Source organism: Phyllobates terribilis, unplaced genomic scaffold (assembly GCF_046119375.1).
Source record: "Phyllobates terribilis strain yellow unplaced genomic scaffold, ASM4611937v1 Scaffold_2__4_contigs__length_985480577, whole genome shotgun sequence".
NCBI classification, from domain to species: Eukaryota; Metazoa; Chordata; class Amphibia; order Anura; family Dendrobatidae; genus Phyllobates; species Phyllobates terribilis.
In genome coordinates, this window is record NW_027362762.1 from 46595319 (window position 1) to 46611005 (window position 15687).

At 54.9% G+C, this 15687-nt stretch overlaps 1 long non-coding RNA gene and 1 other non-coding gene across 2 annotated transcripts; both read left to right on the forward strand.

Annotated features, from left to right (window-relative positions):
- The first annotated feature begins 703 nt into the window (after nt 1–703).
- Nucleotides 704–15339, forward strand: LOC141249375 (uncharacterized). The gene is made up of 2 exons (XR_012312169.1): nt 704–960; nt 15075–15339. It is a non-coding gene; the product is annotated as an uncharacterized lncRNA (long non-coding RNA).
- TRNAP-AGG (transfer RNA proline (anticodon AGG)) lies at nt 944–1015 on the forward strand. Its single transcript has one exon. It is a non-coding gene; the product is annotated as a tRNA-Pro (tRNA).
- Nucleotides 15340–15687: the final 348 nt, after the last annotated feature.

Here is a 15687-nt window from a genome sequence, read left to right on the forward strand (position 1 = left end):
TTCTCCCCATCCGAGACAATCGGATCGCACTATGCTCACACTCTAATGAGACGGTCATGTGCATACTCGGCTCGATTCTCTCAGTCGCCTGCACCTGCCTTAACCCTGGCTGTATCCCCATGAGGACTTCGCAGTCTGGTTCATAAAGACTTAAAGGGGTTGTCCGGGACTTTTGCATTAATGGCTATCCTTAGGGCTCGTGCAGACGACCAGCTCCACCAACGTCTAGTGGCCACGTCCCGGTACTACGCCCCATATTCGAAACAACCCCAACAGGTCGCGTAAAACCGTCAACATTCTCCACCAAAATGGGCATCCCATAGACTTAGATGTAAGCCGAAGTGGCATCTCGATACGCCAATGACGTCCAAACGTTTAATTGATAAATGCCTTAAGTTTCTATATTTACCAAAAAGAAATCCTTACAATTTTTTTTTTTTATATTTCTCGCTAAAAGCTAGCCTAAATCCAAGAATTAATTTACTAATGAGACAAGATAATAAAATAAACTATCCAAGCGCAGCCTGAGAACAGCAACACACAAGTCACGCGTGCTACCACAAGAGCTGTCTGAAATTTAGTCGCCCAGGCGCAGCGTTTTTATAGCATACCGCCAGGCTTGGCCACGCCTACAATTGACGTCACTCATTCCCGCCATTTTCTAGCCACCAATCAATCTCGAGCCTCTACACTTCCTGTATGTGCCGTGGATCCATAGCTTTCTTGCGTACAGTGAGCATCCCTGTCGGCTAGACGGCGGCAGTAACTCTCCGGTTCTCTCTGCCCGCCTACCGCACATCTCACGTTACTGATAGCTCACATAGAAAGGGATGAAGCGGAGAAGAAAGACAACGTCATGTGATCACTATGACGAATCAGGATTGGCTGACCGAGAACATGTGATCAGGTTCATGTAGCGAGGCTGAAATTATCAGGAAGAGGTGGCTCGTTGGTCTAGGGGTATGATTCTCGCTTAGGGTGCGAGAGGTCCCGGGTTCAAATCCCGGACGAGCCCTATTTTTTTTTAATTTCAATTGTTATTATATTTTACCTATATATTTATTGTTATGTTTAATTCTATTTATTATTGATATAGTAGAGAATTCTTCATATATTTGGAACCTATCCTTCTGTTTGCAGGATACTAACTAAAGCAAACTACATGACAACCCCAATCATGTGCCTAAAAGGGGGTCCTATGGGTCATCAGACTTCTGACTGCTAAATCTGTCTAATAATCCCATCATACAATCCAAGCTTCTGTTTCACTACATAAAGTGGCAGAAATTCAGATCTAGACCCGGGAGAAGCCTTAGTTGTGAGATCTAATGTCGGCCATATTGGGTTTCCCAGACTCCTGCAGGAAAAAATCAGCCTAATTAAAGGGAACCTCTGAGGTCTTTTGACGCTATTTATCTGCAGATATAGGGTTAATCGGCAGGGTCCCTGGTGGCGCCCTTAGAGAAATAGGGACTAGCCGCTCAGAACAACAGCCGGCTACTAATAAGAATGGATCCGTCTGCACCGCACACAATCTGTAATGTTTATTCCATCATGATAAAATCCTGAAGTGCATCCAGATAATAATATCCATAGTGAGAACACCAACGCGTTTCTGGTGCGTGTAGCACACTTAATAATGCTGAGTGAGTATGCGCCTCGTTTCCCCCCTCAGTCCTTCCTCTCTAGGTGTCCAGCCTTACTGACTGTGCTCCAGGTGTCACCCCCCAGCCTTACTGCCTGTGCTCCAGGTTTCACCCCCCATCCTTAGTGCCTGTGCTCCAGGTGTCACTCCCCAGCCTTAGTGCCTGTGCTCCAGGTGTCACCCCCCATCCTTAGTGCCTGTGCTCCAGGTGTCACCCCCCCATCCTTAGTGCCTGTGCTCCAGGTGTCACCCCCCATCCTTAGTGCCTGTGCTCCAGGTGTCACCCCCCCCCCATCCTTAGTGCCTGTGCTCCAGGTGTCACCCCCCAGCCTTAGTGCCTGTGCTCCAGGTGTCACCCCCCAGCCTTAGTGCCTGTGCTCCAGGTGTCACCCCCCAGCCTTACTGCCTGTGCTCCAGGTGTCACCCCCCAGCCTTAGTGCCTGTGCTCCAGGTGTCACCCCCCATCCTTAGTGCCTGTGCTCCAGGTGTCACCCCCCAGCCTTAGTGCCTGTGCTCCAGGTGTCACCCCCATCCTTAGTACCTATGCTTCAGGTGTCTCCCCCCCATCCTTAGTGCCTGTGCTCCAGGTGTCACCCCCCAGCCTTAGTGCCTGTGCTCCAGGTGTCACCCCCCAGCCTTAGTGCCTGTGCTCCAGGTGTCACCCCCCAGCCTTAGTGCCTGTGCTCCAGGTGTCACCCCCCCATCCTTAGTGCCTGTGCTCCAGGTGTCACCCCCCCATCCTTAGTGCCTGTGCTCCAGGTGTCACCCCCCAGCCTTAGTGCTTGTGCTCCAGTTGTCACCCCCCCATCCTTAGTGCCTGTGCTCCAGGTGTCACCCCCCCCATCCTTAGTGCTTGTGCTCCAGGTGTCACCCCCCAGCCTTAGTGCCTGTGCTCCAGGTGTCACCCCCCAGCCTTAGTGCCTGTGCTCCATGTGTCACCCCCCAGCCTTAGTGCCTGTGCTCCAGGTGTCACCCCCCCCATCCTTAGTGCCTGTGCTCCAGGTGTCACCCCCCCATCCTTAGTGCCTGTGCTCCAGGTGTCACCCCCCAGCCTTAGTGCCTGTGCTCCAGGTGTCACCCCCCAGCCTTAGTGCCTGTGCTCCAGGTGTCACCCCCCATCCTTAGTGCCTGTGCTCCAGGTGTCACCCCCCAGCCTTAGTGCCTGTGCTCCAGGTGTCACCCCCATCCTTAGTACCTATGCTTCAGGTGTCTCCCCCCCATCCTTAGTGCCTGTGCTCCAGGTGTCACCCCCCAGCCTTAGTGCCTGTGCTCCAGGTGTCACCCCCCAGCCTTAGTGCCTGTGCTCCAGGTGTCACCCCCCAGCCTTAGTGCCTGTGCTCCAGGTGTCACCCCCCCATCCTTAGTGCCTGTGCTCCAGGTGTCACCCCCCCATCCTTAGTGCCTGTGCTCCAGGTGTCACCCCCCAGCCTTAGTGCTTGTGCTCCAGGTGTCACCCCCCCATCCTTAGTGCCTGTGCTCCAGGTGTCACCCCCCCATCCTTAGTGCTTGTGCTCCAGGTGTCACCCCCCAGCCTTAGTGCCTGTGCTCCAGGTGTCACCCCCCAGCCTTAGTGCCTGTGCTCCAGGTGTCACCCCCCAGCCTTAGTGCCTGTGCTCCAGGTGTCACCCCCCCATCCTTAGTGCCTGTGCTCCAGGTGTCACCCCCCCATCCTTAGTGCCTGTGCTCCAGGTGTCACCCCCCAGCCTTAGTGCTTGTGCTCCAGGTGTCACCCCCCCATCCTTAGTGCCTGTGCTCCAGGTGTCACCCCCCCCATCCTTAGTGCTTGTGCTCCAGGTGTCACCCCCCAGCCTTAGTGCCTGTGCTCCAGGTGTCACCCCCCATCCTTAGTGCCTGTGCTCCAGGTGTCACCCCCCAGCCTTAGTGCCTGTGCTCCAGGTGTCACCCCCCATCCTTAGTACCTGTGCTTCAGGTGTCACCCCCCCATCCTTAGTGCCTGTGCTCCAGGTGTCACCCCCCATCCTTAGTGCCTGTGCTCCTTGTGTCACCCCCCATCCTTAGTGCCTGTGCTCCAGGTGTCACCCCCCATCCTTAGTGCCTGTGCTCCAGGTGTCACCCCCCCATCCTTACTGCCTGTGCTCCAGGTGTCACCCCCCAGCCTTAGTGCCTGTGCTCCAGGTGTCACCCCCCAGCCTTAGTGCCTGTGCTCCAGGTGTCACCCCCCATCCTTACTGCCTGTGCTCCAGGTGTCACCCCCCAGCCTTAGTGCCTGTGCTCCAGGTGTCACCCCCCAGCCTTAGTGCCTGTGCTCCAGGTGTCACCCCCTCTCCTTAGTGCCTGTGCTCCAGGTGTCACCCCCCCATCCTTAGTGCCTGTGCTCCAGGTGTCACCCCCCAGCCTTAGTGCCTGTCCTCCAGGTGTCACCCCCCCATCCTTAGTGCCTGTGCTCCAGGTGTCACCCCCCATCCTTAGTGCCTGTGCTCCAGGTGACACCCCCCCATCCTTAGTGCCTGTGCTCCAGGTGTCACCCACCCATCCTTAGTGCCTGTGCTCCAGGTGTCACCCCCCATCCTTATTGCCTGTGCTCCAGGTGTCACCCCCCCATCCTTAGTGCCTGTGCTCCAGGTGTCACCACCCATCCTTAGTGCCTGTGCTCCAGGTGTCACCCCCCCATCCTTAGTGCCTGTGCTCCAGGTGTGACCCCCCATCCTTAGTGCCTGTGCTCCAGGTGTCACCCCCCATCCTTAGTGCCTGTGCTCCAGGTGTCACCCCCCCAACCTTAGTGCCTGTGCTCCAGTTGTCACCCCCCATCCTTAGTGCCTGTGCTCCAGGTGTCACCCCCCCCATCCTTAGTGCCTGTGCTCCAGGTGTCACACCTGCCTCCATTTAGTGCCTGTGCTCCAGGTGTCACACCTGCCCCCCCTTATTGCCTGTGCTGAAGGGGTCACACCCGCCCCCCTTATTGCCTATGCTGCAGGGGTCACACTTGCCCCCCCTTAGTGCCTGTGCTCCAGGTGTCACCCCCCATTAGTGCCTGTGCTCCAGGTGTCACCCCCCTGCCCCTTAGTACCTGTGCTCCAGGTGTCACCCCCCGCCCCTTAGTGATTGTGCTCCAGGTGTCACCCCCCCCCCGCCCCTTGGTGATTGTCCTCCAGGTGTCACCCCCCCACCCCTTAGTGATTGTCCTCCAGGTGTCACCCCCCCCGCCCCTTAGTGATTGTGCTCCAGGTGTCACCCCCTCACCCCTTAGTACCTGTGCTCCAGGTGTCACCCCCCCGCCCCTTAGTGCTTGTCCTCCAGGTGTCATCCCCCCGCCCCTTCGTGATTGTGCTCCAGGTGTCACCCCTCGCCCATTAGTGCCTGTGCTCCAGTTGTCACCCCTCCTGCCCCTTAGTGCCTGTTCTCCAGGTGTCACCCTCCCGCCCCTTAGTGCCTGTGCTCCTGGTGTCACCCCCCCCGCCCCTTAGTGCTTGTCCTCCAGGTGCCACCCACCCGCCCCTTAGTGATTGTGCTCCAGGTGTCACCCCTCGCCCCTTAGTGCCTGTGCTCCAGGTGTCACCCCTCCTGCCCCTTAGTGCCTGTTCTTCAGGTGTCACCCCCCCCGCCCCTTAGTGCTTGTCCTCCAGGTGTCACCCCCCCACCCCTTAGTGATTGTGCTCCAGCTGCCAACCCCCCTGCCCCTTAGTACCTGTGCTCCAGCTGTCACCCCCCCGCCGCTTAGTGATTGTCCTCCAGGTGTCACCCCCCCGCCCCTTAGTGATTGTGCTCCAGGTGTCACCCCCTCGCCCCGTAGTACCTGTGCTCCTGGTGTCACCACCCCCGCCCCTTAGTTCTTGTCCTTCAGGTGTCATCCCCCCCGCCCCTTAGTGCCTGTGCTCCAGGTGTCACCCCTCGCCCCTTAGTGCTTGTCCTCCAGGTATCACCCCCCCGCCCCTTAGTGATTGTCCTCCAGGTGTCACCCCCCCGCCCCTTAGTGATTGTGCTCCAGGCGTCACCCCCTCGCCCCTTAGTACCTGTGCTCCAGGTGTCACCCCCCCACCCCTTAGTGATTGTCCTCCTGATGTCACCCCCCTGCCCCTTAGTGATTGTGCTCCTGGTGTCACCCCTCGCCCCTTAGTGCCTGTGCTCCAGTTGTCACCCCTCCTGCCCCTTAGTGCCTGTTCTTCAGGTGTCACCCCCCCTGCCCCTTAGTGCTTGCCCTCCAGGTGTCACCCCCCCCTGCCCCTTAGTGCTTGTCCTCCAGGTGTCACCCCCCCGCCCCTTAGTGCCTGTGCTCCAGGTGTCACCCTCCAGCCTTAGTGCCTGTGCTCCAGGTGTCACCCCCCAGCCTTAGTGCCTGTGCTCCAGGTGTCACCCCCCAGCCTTAGTGCCTGTGCTCCAGGTGTCACCCCCCCATCCTTAGTGCCTGTGCTCCAGGTGTCACCCCCCCATCCTTAGTGCCTGTGCTCCAGGTGTCACCCCCCAGCCTTAGTGCTTGTGCTCCAGGTGTCACCCCCCCATCCTTAGTGCCTGTGCTCCAGGTGTCACCCCCCCATCCTTAGTGCTTGTGCTCCAGGTGTCACCCCCCAGCCTTAGTGCCTGTGCTCCAGGTGTCACCCCCCAGCCTTAGTGCCTGTGCTCCATGTGTCACCCCCCCATCCTTAGTGCCTGTGCTCCAGGTGTCACCCCCCAGCCTTAGTGCCTGTGCTCCAGGTGTCACCCCCCAGCCTTAGTGCCTGTGCTCCAGGTGTCACCCCCCATCCTTAGTGCCTGTGCTCCAGGTGTCACCCCCCAGCCTTAGTGCCTGTGCTCCAGGTGTCACCCCCATCCTTAGTACCTATGCTTCAGGTGTCTCCCCCCCATCCTTAGTGCCTGTGCTCCAGGTGTCACCCCCCAGCCTTAGTGCCTGTGCTCCAGGTGTCACCCCCCAGCCTTAGTGCCTGTGCTCCAGGTGTCACCCCCCAGCCTTAGTGCCTGTGCTCCAGGTGTCACCCCCCCATCCTTAGTGCCTGTGCTCCAGGTGTCACCCCCCCATCCTTAGTGCCTGTGCTCCAGGTGTCACCCCCCAGCCTTAGTGCTTGTGCTCCAGGTGTCACCCCCCCATCCTTAGTGCCTGTGCTCCAGGTGTCACCCCCCCATCCTTAGTGCTTGTGCTCCAGGTGTCACCCGCCAGCCTTAGTGCCTGTGCTCCAGGTGTCACCCCCCAGCCTTAGTGCCTGTGCTCCAGGTGTCACCCCCCAGCCTTAGTGCCTGTGCTCCAGGTGTCACCCCCCCATCCTTAGTGCCTGTGCTCCAGGTGTCACCCCCCCATCCTTAGTGCCTGTGCTCCAGGTGTCACCCCCCAGCCTTAGTGCTTGTGCTCCAGGTGTCACCCCCCCATCCTTAGTGCCTGTGCTCCAGGTGTCACCCCCCCCATCCATAGTGCTTGTGCTCCAGGTGTCACCCCCCAGCCTTAGTGCCTGTGCTCCAGGTGTCACCCCCCATCCTTAGTGCCTGTGCTCCAGGTGTCACCCCCCAGCCTTAGTGCCTGTGCTCCAGGTGTCACCCCCCATCCTTAGTACCTGTGCTTCAGGTGTCACCCCCCCATCCTTAGTGCCTGTGCTCCAGGTGTCACCCCCCATCCTTAGTGCCTGTGCTCCTTGTGTCACCCCCCATCCTTAGTGCCTGTGCTCCAGGTGTCACCCCCCATCCTTAGTGCCTGTGCTCCAGGTGTCACCCCCCCATCCTTACTGCCTGTGCTCCAGGTGTCACCCCCCAGCCTTAGTGCCTGTGCTCCAGGTGTCACCCCCCAGCCTTAGTGCCTGTGCTCCAGGTGTCACCCCCCATCCTTACTGCCTGTGCTCCAGGTGTCACCCCCCAGCCTTAGTGCCTGTGCTCCAGGTGTCACCCCCCAGCCTTAGTGCCTGTGCTCCAGGTGTCACCCCCCTCTCCTTAGTGCCTGTGCTCCAGGTGTCACCCCCCCATCCTTAGTGCCTGTGCTCCAGGTGTCACCCCCCAGCCTTAGTGCCTGTCCTCCAGGTGTCACCCCCCCATCCTTAGTGCCTGTGCTCCAGGTGTCACCCCCCATCCTTAGTGCCTGTGCTCCAGGTGACACCCCCCCATCCTTAGTGCCTGTGCTCCAGGTGTCACCCACCCATCCTTAGTGCCTGTGCTCCAGGTGTCACCCCCCATCCTTATTGCCTGTGCTCCAGGTGTCACCCCCCCCCATCCTTAGTGCCTGTGCTCCAGGTGTCACCACCCATACTTAGTGCCTGTGCTCCAGGTGTCACCCCCCCATCCTTAGTGCCTGTGCTCCAGGTGTGACCCCCCCCCCCATCCTTAGTGCCTGTGCTCCCGGTGTCACCCCCCCCCATCCTTAGTGCCTGTGCTCCAGGTGTCACCCCCCCATCCTTAGTGCCTGTGCTCCAGGTGTCACCCCCCAGCCTTAGTGCCTGTGCTCCAGGTGTCACCCCCCCATGCTTAGTGCCTGTGCTCCAGGTGTCACCCCCCATCCTTAGTGCCTGTGCTCCAGGTGTCACCCCCCCATCCTTAGTGCCTGTGCTCCAGGTGTCACCCCCCCAGCCTTAGTGCCTGTGCTCCAGGTGTCACCCCCCAGCCTTAGTGCCTGTGCTCCAAGTGTCACCCCCCCATCCTTAGTGCCTGTGCTCCAGGTGTCACCCCCCCCATCCTTACTGCCTGTGCTCCAGGTGTCACCCCCCAGCCTTAGTGCCTGTGCTCCAGGTGTCACCCCCCCATCCTTAGTGCCTGTGCTCCAGGTGTCACCCCCCATCCTTAGTGCCTGTGCTCCAGGTGTCACCCCCCCAGCCTTAGTGCCTGTCCTCCAGGTGTCACCCCCCCATCCTTAGTGCCTGTGCTCCAGGTGTCACCCCCCATCCTTAGTGCCTGTGCTCCAGGTGACACCCCCCCATCCTTAGTGCCTGTGCTCCAGGTGTCACCCACCCATCCTTAGTGCCTGTGCTCCAGGTGTCACCCCCCATCCTTAGTGCCTGTGCTCCAGGTGTCACCCCCTCCCATCCTTAGTGCCTGTGCTCCAGGTGTCACCACCCATCCTTAGTGCCTGTGCTCCAGGTGTCACCCCCCCATCCTTAGTGCCTGTGCTCCAGGTGTCACCCCCCATCCTTAGTGCCTGTGCTCCAGGTGTCACCCCGCATCCTTAGTGCCTGTGCTCCAGGTGTCACCACCCATCCTTAGTGCCTGTGCTCCAGGTGTCACCCCCCCATCCTTAGTGCCTGTGCTCCAGGTGTCACCCCCCCCCATCCTTAGTGCCTGTGCTCCAGGTGTCACCCCCCATCCTTAGTGCCTGTGCTTCAGGTGTCACCCCCCCATCCTTAGTGCCTGTGCTTCAGGTGTCACCCCCCCATCCTCAGTGCCTGTGCTTCAGGTGTCACCCCCCCATCCTTAGTGCCTGTGCTCCAGGTGTCACCCCCCATCCTTAGTGCCTGTGCTCCAGGTGTCACCCCCCATCCTTAGTGCCTGTGCTCCAGGTGTCACCCCCCATCCTTAGTGCCTGTGCTCCAGGTGTCACCCCCCATCCTTAGTGCCTGTGCTCCAGGTGTCACCCCCCATCCTTAGTGCCTGTGCTCCAGGTGTCACCCCCCCAACCTTAGTGCCTGTGCTCCAGGTGTCACCCCCCATCCTTAGTGCCTGTGCTCCAGTTGTCACCCCCCCATCCTTAGTGCCTGTGCTCCAGGTGTCACACCTGCCTCCATTTAGTGCCTGTGCTCCAGGTGTCACACCTGCCCCCCCTTATTGCCTGTGCTGAAGGGGTCACACCCGCCCCCCTTATTGCCTATGTTGCAGGGGTCACACTTGCCCCCCCTTAGTGCCTGTGCTCCAGGTGTCACCTCCCATTAGTGCCTGTGCTCCAGGTGTCACCCCCCTGCCCCTTAGTACCTGTGCTCCAGGTGTCACCCCCCGCCCCTTAGTGATTGTGCTCCAGGTGTCACCCCCCCGCCCCTTGGTGATTGTCCTCCAGGTGTCACCCCCCCACCCCTTAGTGATTGTCCTCCAGGTGTCACCCCCCCGCCCCTTAGTGATTGTGCTCCAGGTGTCACCCCCTCACCCCTTAGTACCTGTGCTCCAGGTGTCACCCCCCCGCCCCTTAGTGCTTGTCCTCCAGGTGTCATCCCCCCGCCCCTTCGTGATTGTGCTCCAGGTGTCACCCCTCGCCCATTAGTGCCTGTGCTCCAGTTGTCACCCCTCCTGCCCCTTAGTGCCTGTTCTCCAGGTGTCACCCTCCCGCCCCTTAGTGCCTGTGCTCCTGGTGTCACCCCCCCCGCCCCTTAGTGCTTGTCCTCCAGGTGCCACCCACCCGCCCCTTAGTGATTGTGCTCCAGGTGTCACCCCTCGCCCCTTAGTGCCTGTGCTCCAGGTGTCACCCCTCCTGCCCCTTAGTGCCTGTTCTTCAGGTGTCACCCCCCCCGCCCCTTAGTGCTTGTCCTCCAGGTGTCACCCCCCCCGCCCCTTAGTGATTGTGCTCCAGCTGCCAACCCCCCTGCCCCTTAGTACCTGTGCTCCAGCTGTCACCCCCCCGCCGCTTAGTGATTGTCCTCCAGGTGTCACCCCCCCGCCCCTTAGTGATTGTGCTCCAGGTGTCACCCCCTCGCCCCGTAGTACCTGTGCTCCTGGTGTCACCACCCCCGCCCCTTAGTTCTTGTCCTTCAGGTGTCATCCCCCCCGCCCCTTAGTGCCTGTGCTCCAGGTGTCACCCCTCGCCCCTTAGTGCTTGTCCTCCAGGTATCACCCCCCCGCCCCTTAGTGATTGTCCTCCAGGTGTCACCCCCCCGCCCCTTAGTGATTGTGCTCCAGGCGTCACCCCCTCGCCCCTTAGTACCTGTGCTCCAGGTGTCACCCCCCCACCCCTTAGTGATTGTCCTCCTGATGTCACCCCCCTGCCCCTTAGTGATTGTGCTCCTGGTGTCACCCCTCGCCCCTTAGTGCCTGTGCTCCAGTTGTCACCCCTCCTGCCCCTTAGTGCCTGTTCTTCAGGTGTCACCCCCCCTGCCCCTTAGTGCTTGCCCTCCAGGTGTCACCCCCCCTGCCCCTTAGTGCTTGTCCTCCAGGTGTCACCCCCCCGCCCCTTAGTGCCTGTGCTCCAGTTGTCACCCCTCCTGCCCCTTAGTGCCTGTTCTTCAGGTGTCAACCCCCCGCCCCTTAGTGCTTGTCCTCCAGGTGTCACCCCCCGCCACTTAGTGCTTGTGCTCAAGGTGTCACCCCCCCCATTCTTAGTGCCTGTGCTCCAGTTGTCACCCCTCCTGCCCCTTAGTGCCTGTTCTTCAGGTGTCACCCCCCTGCCCCTTAGTGCTTTTCCTCCAGGTGTCACCCCTCCCGCCCCTTAGTGATTGTGCTCCAGGTGTCACCCCCCCCGCCCCTTAGTACCTGTGCTCCAGGTGTCGCCCCTTCTTAGAGCCTCCACTCCAGATAACCTTCTTTCCCATTGGCCAGGCTATATTGGTGTAATAGGGCAGCCTGTAAAGGGGCCATGGCTTATGGTGAAACATGTTTTTGCAGCACTTTGTGAACGTCTCACTCACACCCTTCCCTATAGATTGTCTCCAGAAGCTGACAACCATGAATAAAGGTGTTGCTTAGTTGTGCACCAGGCGGCGTGACTAGGCAGTACAGCCGGGCGACCCGATCAGAGCTCATCTAGCGGGTGTATTGCTTATCGCCCGTTTTTCTCGGTCTCCTCCAGCACCTGCGGCAGATATTATGTATCCGTGAGTTATGGAGTCAGTTCTCGGATTAAGGGACGAGGTCTTGTAACGAGTTAATATTGAATAATGTGAATATTAAGACCCTCATTAATCATTGTCACCGAGCAGAGAGTAATAGCAAATAACACAGTGGAAGCGGGGTCACACACATTGCAGCCATCACTAACCGCGGAAAAAAACGCCCACATTCCTGTACGGACTTAACCCTAAACCTGCAGGATGTTTCATGCGTGTGGATTTAGGAGGGAATTTATTACGGGTTCTGTAAGTGAAAAAAAAAAGTGGCAAAACTTTGCTCAATCCACATTTCCGTGAAAATTTTGCAACCTATTACTTTTTTTTTTTTTTTGCACCATTTTCTAATGTGTTAGCAGGACTTTGAGGAGGGGACGTTTCAGTTTGTGGCACACGGGAAGCCCAAAAATACATCTTAACTTCCGGCGGACACAGACCAAAAAGGGCCCCCTGCGGAAGGACACTATAGGGGCCTTTTGCAATCCAATAACTCATCATAATGCAAAATTCTACCTGCTTTTCAGGTGGATGTGGCCCCCTGACCTCTTCGGCCCCTGTGCGGCTCCACAGGTTTCACCGATGATATGTCCACCCCCAGCTGTGATGGGTACAGACCCTTCTGATCTTGGCGGGGCCAATTTGTTTTGTATAATCGCAGGCCTCCAAATAACTCAGTGTGAACATGGCCTACGTGGGAAGATTTTAGGAATTGAAATGTTGGGTAAAGTGCTCCAGCACTGCTGCTCTAGTGGTCCCTGCAAGAGACTGAGAAGTGGCGCCACTATGCATTGGTGCTGTGATCGCGGGTTGCCAGTCGGATGCCATGGCAGTCGGGGGGCCTTCTGAAGAGATCATGATTATATGACAACACCTATACACCTAGTAGCAAAAAATAGATAGTCAATCCAAATAAAGTGCCTAGTGCTATGTTATTACATATGATACAGATGAAATATCAATGTGACATATACATAATGCTCATAAAAATGAAAAAGGTTGTTGTCTGTTCATAAAAAGTCTTGATAACAAAGGCTTTGTACGCAACCACACCATATGGGCAGAGCATGCATGAATGCGCGAACAATATGTTTATACTGACCTCAAGGTTCCTGTGCTCACCCGACGCGCGTTTCGCCGTGTGCTTTGATGAGGATATGTAAGTGAATCAAAGAGGACGGTATATAAAGAACTAGGAGCCAATAGGAAGAAATTATCTACATCAAGTATACTGCCGCCAGCTGGTAGCACGTCACCATGCATGGTGGAACGGCCCGTCCAGGGGAAGCGGCTTCGGCGTGCGTATCATCCTGGAACGCCTCTGTGCTGCTGTATATTTTGATGTACATGATTTCTTCCGATTGGCTCCTAGTTCTTTATATACCGTCCTCTTTGATTCACTTACATATCCTCGTCAAATCACACGGCGAAACGCGCGTCGGATGAGCACAGGCACCTTGGGGTCAGTATAAGCATATTGTTTGCATGCTCTGCCCATATGGCGTGCTTGAGTGCAAAGTGACATGATGCACAGATATGGCAGAGAACTATAGATATAGTACAATGCCAATGATTTCACTTACGTATTACTTTACTTGAGTGATATCTATTGTAAATACTACAATATCACACAGCAAAGGGGGTTCAAGTGATTTAGGGTCCACAGGTTTCAAGGTTTCAGTACCTGTAGTATTAGCGGTAAAGGGGATATTGATACATGTACCCTACCAGTAGAAACTGTCCTCGGCAGTGTACCCTTTACAAAAGTCATTTTCCTCCTATATAGTCATGCATACAGTATTATGGACTCCACATAGTCCTCCATGCAGTATTATAGGTACCACATAGTCCTTCATACAGTATTATGGACCCCACATAGTCCTACATACAGTATTATGGACCCCACATAGTCCTCCATGCAGTATTATAGGTACCACATAGTCCTTCATATAGTATTATGGATCCCACATAGTCCTCCATACAGTATAATGGCCCCACGTAGTCCTCCATATAGTATTACGGGCCCCATATAGTCCTCCACACAGTATAATGGCCCCACATAGCCCTCCATACAGTATAATGGCCCCACATAGTCCTCCATATAGTATTACGGGCCCCATATAGTCCTCCACACAGTATAATGGCCCCACATAGTCCTCCATACAGTATAATGGCCCCACATAGTCCTCCATATAGTATTACGGGCCCCATATAGTCCTCCATACAGTATAATGAGCCCCATATATTGCTCCATTCAGTATAATGAGCCCCATTTATTGCTTCATACAGTATAATAGGCCCCATATAGTGCTCCATACATTAAAAGTAAATAAACAAATACTCACCTCTCCCCTTTCCCCCATTGCTCCGGTCTCCGCAGTCTCCGGTCTTCTGACCCTCTGCACTGCTCGGCACAGAGGGTGCGCTGAAACGTCACAGAGCTCAGACGCAGAGGGGGAATGTTGAGAGAAGGAGGGTCAGCGGACGGCTCCCTCTCCCATCAGTGTTTTCAACTATTTAGGCATCCAGGATGCCGAAACAAGTTGAAAGCGAGATGCTTGGGGGGGGCCTGGTGCCAGCTCTGGCATCTGGCCCCCCAACCCACGGGTCCCATAGCGGCCACATCGTCTGCCGCCGTTGGTGGTACGCCACTGATTGGATCCCCCCCGTTTGTCTAGGGCCCCGGCACTATTGCATATACGATCAAGCGATTGCAAGTTCAATTATTGAAAAATGTTAAACAAAAAAAAAAATTAAAAAAAAATAGTAAAAAATGTATAAAAGTTGAAATTACTCCCCTTTGTCCCCCAAATGAAAATGGCAAAATGTAAAAAAAAAAGTAATAAATTAGCATATTTGGCATTGTTACATATGTAATTGCTTGAACTAATAAAATCTAAAAATATAAAAAAAGCAACAAAATTATTTAAAATATGTATTAAAGTCGCCCCGAACAAAAATGACAAAATGTAAAAAAATAAAATTAACACATTTGGAATTGTTACATATTATAATTTAAAAATATTTATTCTAACAGTGAAAAACGAAATTGGCAAAAAAAAATTCTGAACACCAGAATTGGAATATTTCTGCTCCCAAGAAAAATGCACTAACAAGTGATTAAAAAGTTGTGTGAACCCCAAAAATGGTTTAACTATAAAAAAAAAAAAAAAACGTAAGTGTGAGACGAAAAAAATGTTACAGGTCTCGAAAAATGGCGACACACAAACCAATTTTTTTATAAATAAAAAAAAGCTCAAAAATCAATGGCGGTATTACGATTTTTGCTTTTAGCATTTCATAGCGGTTACAAAAAAAAAAATCCTAGTTTTTCAGCACATTTTATAGTAAAACAAATGATGTCCCGCAAAAATCAAGCCTTCTTACGGCCATGTGGATGGAAAAATACGTTTTACGGTTAGACGGTTTTGATAAATGAGGCTTACGTCTTTTTAACCCTTTTCTTTCGCCGTCTCTTTACACTTTTTTTGCTTCCCATCTTCTATCAACAAGGACAAAGCACTTAAAGGGATTTTTCAGGATTAATAAAACATGGCTGATACCTTCCAAAAACATCTCCAGTTGTGGTTCGCTATTGTGTCTCAGTGGAGCTGAGATGCAATACCAGACACAACCTGTAGACGAGTGTGGTGCTGTTTTTGGAAGGAGAGCCTCCATGTTTTTCTAATCAGAACAATCCCTTTTAAGAAGAGAGGTATCTTGTTATTTTTCAGTCTGTAATGCAAGTATAATGTTCCTTTAAGGGTAAACAGCACCACACCATATCAAGACTACATCATGGTGACCCAAAACTCATCCACCTGACCGAGTCCTGCACATATCAAGACTACATCATGGTGACCCAAAACTCATCCACCCGACCGAGTCCTGCACATATCAAGACTACATCATGGTGATCCAAAACTCATCCACCCCACCGAGTCCTGCAACATAATCGATACAGCAGGGGCTGAAAACGAACTCCCACTAGGCCGCCATAGATGTAAATAAAGAATGTGTCTGAATTATTTTCAGAGTGATGGATGATTCCAGAACAGATACAAATAAATAGAGGGCGGCGTTCCTCCGGCGCTCGCCGCCCCCCCGGTAATCTCACTGTTTATATTATTCCAGCGAGCACAAAGACGGTTTGTTTTTTCTTGTTGCAGTTTCTTAACCAGTAATTTGGATTAATATCTCAGCCTGATTTGGACTCATCGTCGGTGGATCCGGTGTCAGTCGTGTAATCGCTCGTTATATGCAGCGTTGGGTAACGTGTATGCGGCTCGGAGACGTCCTGGCCCATCATAACGTATCACATTGTCTGCGGAAACCACAGTCGCTCCTTTGCCAAATTGTGGAGTAATGGTAATCCGG